The sequence below is a fragment of the Acomys russatus genome, chromosome X, assembly GCF_903995435.1.
Source record: "Acomys russatus chromosome X, mAcoRus1.1, whole genome shotgun sequence".
Taxonomy (NCBI): domain Eukaryota; kingdom Metazoa; phylum Chordata; class Mammalia; order Rodentia; family Muridae; genus Acomys; species Acomys russatus.
Window position 1 is genome coordinate 20,862,432 of NC_067169.1, and position 6,629 is coordinate 20,869,060.

A 6,629-nucleotide genomic window follows, 5' to 3' on the forward strand; every position below is an offset into this window, starting at 1 on the left:
GGGTCCCTGTGCTTCCGAATGCACCAGTCCTTTCCACTGGAGCGGCTTTGCCGTTAATGTAAAGAAACAGTAGGAGTTGAGCAATTCTATCCCTGGCATCGATTTTCATCTCTTTTTTCACATATGCCATGATTTTTATTTCCTCTTTAAAATCTCCATCTATAATACCGGGATGCACAATAAAACCATGAGAAGTCAGCCCACTTCTTTCCAGAACCATTCCTACTGTGCCTGAAGGCAAAGGTCCGAAAACACCAGTATTTAATTTGTAACATTCAACCTGGGGAGATAGGATAAGAGACGTATTTGATGCCAGATCCAAGGCTGCACTGCCTTCAGTAGCATGCATTAGATCACTAACACTCAGTTCCCATTTTCCTGCTGGTTTGTCACTTCCTGACTGGCCGAAGGAATTCGGCTGGCATTGTTTATGGGGGCTTGAGCCGATGGCCCCCTCCTGCCATTTCCCATCGGCAAGATATTGCCTTGCACATCTCTCTTAGACTGACAATCCCAAGACCAATGTTTCCCTTTCCCACAGCAACTACAGTACCCTGGGAGTCTTGGTACATCATTACCGTCATAACCAGAACCTCCTTGTTCTCTTCTACAAGTTACGTTTTCTCCTGGGTTATTGCGCCTTCTATCTCTACAGTTTCTTTGTACATGACCAATTTTGCCACAATTGAAGCACCGAATATTATGATATCTGGGCTCTCTGGCTAAAGCTTGTCCCACAATATTATTTTGATACTCCTGAGAGTTAATATTAACTGTCTCCTTTACCCAGTCATCTAATGGAGCACCTCTTTCCTTTAATGGTCTAAGCACCCTCTTACATTCAGCATTTGCATTCTCATAAGCCATGATAAGTTTTAATGCCTGTTTGTTGTCAGAATCTGGCATCACCTTATCCATAGCAGATCCTAATCTCTGCAAAAATTCTGTAAAGGGCTCCAGAGGTCCTTGGAACACTTTAGTAAATGGAATAGTTGTTTTCCCAGGTTCCTCTACCAGCTCCCAAGCTCTCAAGGCTGCCTTACGACATTGTTCAATCACTCTATCTTCAGCTTGAATTTGTTCTCTAATGTTAGTATATTGTCCTTCACCAAGCAATTGATCTCTATTAATATTTATTCCCTGTGTTGTATTTTCTTGTTCTATTTTTATAGCCTCTGTTCGCCACTATGATAACCACTGTAACTGTTGTGCTACTTCCAATACCGCTGAAACTAAATTTTTCCAATCTTGACGAACAAGTCTATTCTGAATGGCCCAGCTGTTTAACATTTGTTTAATGAAGGTAGAGTGCATATCATATTTGATGAGAGATTCCTTAAAATATTTTAAATCCATCATGTCTACAGGACGCCAGGCCATTTCGTCATAACCCTCAGCACCATTTTGCTCGGGCACATGTCTTACAGTGACTGGAAAAGCTGAGGGTGTCTGGGTGACTGTGGAGGAGTCCTCCACTGGGACATTTACTTCCAAAGACCTTTTGGTTGGTCTGGCTTCCTTTGCCCCTAGTTTCTGACCTTCTCCACCCTTTTTAACCAAAGGTGCCTTTTGCTTTTCCAGCCCTTTCAGTTTTTTTCTGTATTTTTGCCCATTTGTTCAGTCAAGTCAGTAATTCTTTCCAAAAGGATAGAGCTTATTGACTCTTCTGGGTTTTTTTTTTTTTTTTTTTTTTTTTTTTTTTTTTTTTTGGCTTTCCGGTCTCTCTATTTTTTGTCCTTCGTCACTATCAATTACCAAAAATTCTTTCTGCTTTCCCATCCCTTCACTTTCTTTCCTCAGCCTTTCCATCTGTCCAGTCAAATCTGTAATCTTTTTCAAAATGCAGGAAAAAGTTTTGCAACAGCAGTTGCAACTTTGCTGATACCCTGAAACAGCATTTCTATACCTTCGACTACTGAATCTTCCCTCATACCATTAGGGACTGTGGAACCCATCGGGCCCCACGTTGGGCGCCAGATGTTGGCTCTGTTTCTTAATAATTAAACTTTATTATACAACCCAACTAGCTTACGCAAGAAGGAAAAAAGGTTAAAGGGACAAAAGAGTGAACCTTCCGGTATCTGTTCCACGGGACAGGTCCTTAGGTGTCTCTCTGGCCCGCGTGCTGGTCCAGCCGGTCCACTGCTCTCCACGCGCTCAAGCCCGGGCTGAACTTGTTCTCTCCTCCCCACCTGCCTGAGTCACATGGGAAGGGCGGTCTCCTTCTCCCATTGAGGCTCAATTAGAAAAACAATAGCCCAGTTGGGGTTCCCAGGTCTGCTTCTTGAATTCCAGGCCCAGGATGGCCCCACTCAGTCTGTCACAGGTGTTCATGAGGTGTCCCAAGCTTAAAGCCAGTCAAGACTGCTTCCACCTGTGACAAAGCTTAATCTTTCCCACAGCATTCCATTCCTGAGTTCAAGAAGAATGCAAGGGAATGCAAGGAGTGTAACCTTGAGCAACTCACCTCATACTTGGTAGAGTCCAACCTTAGAACCCCATGAGACTAAACAATCACAGTAAAGCATGACTCCCCCTCCCTTGAATTTCAGTGCCTTGACAGGGATGAAGGTTTGACTGCTCCCCGTTCCTGTTTTAGCTTTTTTAAAAATAGATTTTTTTGTTCTTTCTCTATTTTTTGTTAGTGTTTTTTAGTTTTTATTCTCATTTTAGTTTATTTCACATTTCTGGTACTGTGCTTTGAACTCAAGGTCTCATTCACATTGCTCTGCACCTGTTCAATACTACCTTCTAGTTCATCTCAGAGAAATTAGACCTAATTGTGGTAAAAACCCAGTCCCAGCACATATTTCTACCTAAAGAAATGGGATAATACAGGCTTTCTGTTAGGCTTGCATTCCAGGGTTGTGTTCATATTCCTAGGCAGGCCAATTAGCAGTTCTACTCCTTAACAAATATTCTCACAATAGATACAGGAATGTAAAATAAAAAGGTGCTTATACTGCATCTAGGTGGACTTTGTGCATTGCCTCCAGTCTTACCTAATCAGGTCTCATAAAATTGATAAGACTGTAGCTGAGTCCTAGAGATTCCAACTCCCACCTTTCTCTGGATAACTCCCAGAACTGAGCCAGGACAAGCACATCAGGCCCTTCAACAGGCATAGAGCAACTACCATCAATATCATGAAGAGCCAGAGCTAATGCCAGCAGGGACAGTGGAAATTTCCCAAAGACAGAGAGGATTCACTCTACAAACTCTGTAGCCTATACCACATGTAGAGGAATTTTAGTCTAGCTACCCCTTGCTGGAATATAGACACACCTTTAATCCTACGAGACAGAGGCAAGCAAATCCCTGAGTTCAAGGCCAGCTTGTTATAGGAAGGTTTAGGTCTAAGGGTGATGGTACATGCCTTTAATCCCAGCACTCGAGACATGGGCATGCAGATCTCTGAGTTCTAATCAGTGCTGTTCAGGCAGTTTCATTGAGAATGAGTTGAGAGGCAGTGCAGTGGAGTTGAGCTCATCGCAGTCCAGTTCATGAAATTCCAAGGTAGTTTTACCAGGAGAGTATTACAGAGAAAGGTTGAAGAGTGAACAAACTATACACAAGCGAAGACAGAACGAGCCAGAGAATGAAAAGGAGCCAGAGTTTGTATGAGGCTAAGCAGAGCAATTCAGTCAGAGGCAGAGAGAAAAGCCAGATTGAATGAGTCAGCTAAGAGAGGAGTTTAAGCCAGAACAATTAAGTTGAACCAGCCAGCAAAAGTTCAGAAAGAACTATCATTTTAATTTACTTGTCTGTGTGGGTATGCCACGCATATATGGGTGTCCACAGAAGCCAGAAGAGGGTGTTGGATCCTCTGGAGCTGGAGGTACAGGTGGTTGGGAGCTGCCTGACATAGGTACTGAAGACTAAATGTTGGTCCTTTGAAAAAGCAGAAAGTGCTCTCACCATTGAACCATCTCTCCAGCCCCTCAGTAACCCAGTATTATAAAATGTGCAGGGATAGTAGGTCTCACTGACTTTGAGATGGTATATTCTATGTCAAAACATACAAATCATGCTCAGGAAGCTACAGGGAAACTCCAATATGGAGTCCAGTTGGAAATAATCTAAGCATTGCACAGCATACTGATCTGTGAAGAGAAGTTGGTAGAATAGCTTATCTTACCACTAGAAAGACATCATAAAGAAGTAGATGCATGTAAAGTAGATCCATGCAAACAGGGGAGCAAATCACATGGACAGATATCAGTAGTAGAACAGAGCCCTAACGTGCTTGAGACACAGGATTAAATATCCAGTACTTCAAAAGACCATGCTACCAAAAAGGATTAGGCAGCTCAAAACATAGAACTGAAATAAATGTGAAAAAATAATATGATCTCTCATGATTCATAACTACCTAATAATAGATACTATAAATATTAGAACTGATAAAATGCCACCAAATAATTTGAAAAATATTGGAGGTTTTTTTTTTTTTTTTTTTTTTTTTTTTTTTTTTTTTTGATTGATTTAGTTTTTCAAGACATGGTGTCTCTATGTAGACTCAGTTGTCCTGGACCTGCCTTGTAGACCTGGCTGGCCTCAAACTCACAGGGATATGCCTACCTCTGCCTCCGGAATGCTGGGATTATAGGCATGTGTCAACATGTCCGGCTAAAATAATAGTTTTTAAATAGATCAAAAATTTTGTTGATTTGGATAGTGTCTCTCTGCCTTTTAATTAGTTTGGCTAAAGGTTTTGTCTACCTTGTTGATTTTCTCAAAGAACCAGCTCTTGGTTTTGTTGATTCTTTGAATTGTTCTCTTTGTTTCTATTTTATTGATTTCATCCCTGAGTTTGATTATTTCCAGCATCTACTCCTCTTGCCTGTGTCTGCTTCTTTTTTTCCCCTAGGGCTTCCAGTTATGTTGTTAACTTACCTGTATGAGATGTTTCCAATTTCTTTATGAAGGCATTTAGTGCTATGAACTTTCCTTTTAGCACTGCTTTCAATGTGTCCCATAAATTTGGGCATGCTGTATCTTGATTTTCATTGAATTTTAGGAAGTCTTAATTTCTTTCTTTATTTCTTCCCTGACCTAGTTTTAATTAAGTAGAAAGTTGTTAGTTTCCATGTGTGTGTAGGTTTTTTGTTATTTCTGTTTTTGTTGAGGTCCATGGTGTTCTAATAGGATACACAGTATTATTTCAATCTTCTTGGATCTGTTGAGGCTTGCTTTGTGATATACTATATGGTCAATTTTGTAGAAGGTTCCATGAGGTGCTGAGAAGAAGGTATATTCTTTGGTATTTGGGTGAAAAGTTCTGTAGATGTCTGTTACATCCATTTGATTCATAACATTTGTCAGTGTCATTATTTCTGTTTAGCTTCTGTTTCACTGACCTATCTTTTGGTGAAAAGAGGGTGTTGAAGTCTCCCACTATTAATATGTGGGGATCTATGTGTGGTTTAAGATTTATCAATGTTTCTTTTACAAATGTAGGTGCCCTTGTATTTGGGGTATAAATGTTCAGAAGTATGTTGTCATCTTTCCTTTGATGAGTATGAAGTGTCCTTCCTCATCTCTTTTGATTAATTTTGGTTGAAAGACTATTTTATCAGGTATTAGAATGGCTACTCTGGCTTGCTTTTTGTGCCTGTTTGCTTGGAAGACATTCTTCTATCCCTTTACTCTCAGGTAATGTCTATCTTTATGGCTATCTGGATGAGACCTGATATGCTGGGCCAAATGATGGGGCAAGAGGTCCTCTTCTGTCAGAAGTCTAGGAGAGGGGAATAGAGCAGAAGGGGAGGGAAGGTAGGAATGGGAGGATACAAGCAGGTGGACAATATTCAGGATGTAATCTGAATAAATTATAATAAATAAAAAGTTTTTAAAGTGATCAAAGACATTAAAATATAAATAAACAATTGAGTGAATTAAAGAAGAAATTTCATGACTCAAATGAGGAACTCAGTAAAGACATAGAAATTCAAAATGTTAACAAAATGGAAATCTTGGAAGTAAAGAAATCAATCAGACTTAAAACATAGTTTAGTGTCTCAAAAATCGTCTTGATCAAGCAAAAGAAAGAATTTCAGAGTCTAAAGAAAGTTTGCCAAAATATTACATTTAGACTGCAATAAGAAAAAAACCCACTGTTATTTGGCCATAAATAAAGAAAACTATTTTTTTCCAGGAAAACAAGTGGATTTGGAAGAGTTGAATGAAATAAAGTCATAAAAATAAACTTTAGCATCACAGGCATTCTTTCATATATGTTAAAGGTAAAATTGATGACCTAAAAGTAAAAGAGAGATTATTAGAGACTAAGGATAAAAATCAGGAGAAGGTGGAAGCAGGCAGGGAGAAGGGAGAAGAAAGAGTAGACACAAAAGCATGATATAGATGCATACATGAAATGCCAGAGGGAACCTGATTAATTTGTACAGCTAAGATATTACTGAGAATTATAGTAAAAAAAAATAGACATATCCCTGTATGTAATCATTTGCTATGAGGTCCACTTGTGTTATATTAACAGCCATTTCATCTTTCATTTGTCCACTGATTACATAGCATATAAAGGTCCATGCATCATGTCTTCAGAAATTTAGATTTATATGTTCAGGTTCTCTGAGACAACTTAGGGCAACAGCAATGACCTATAA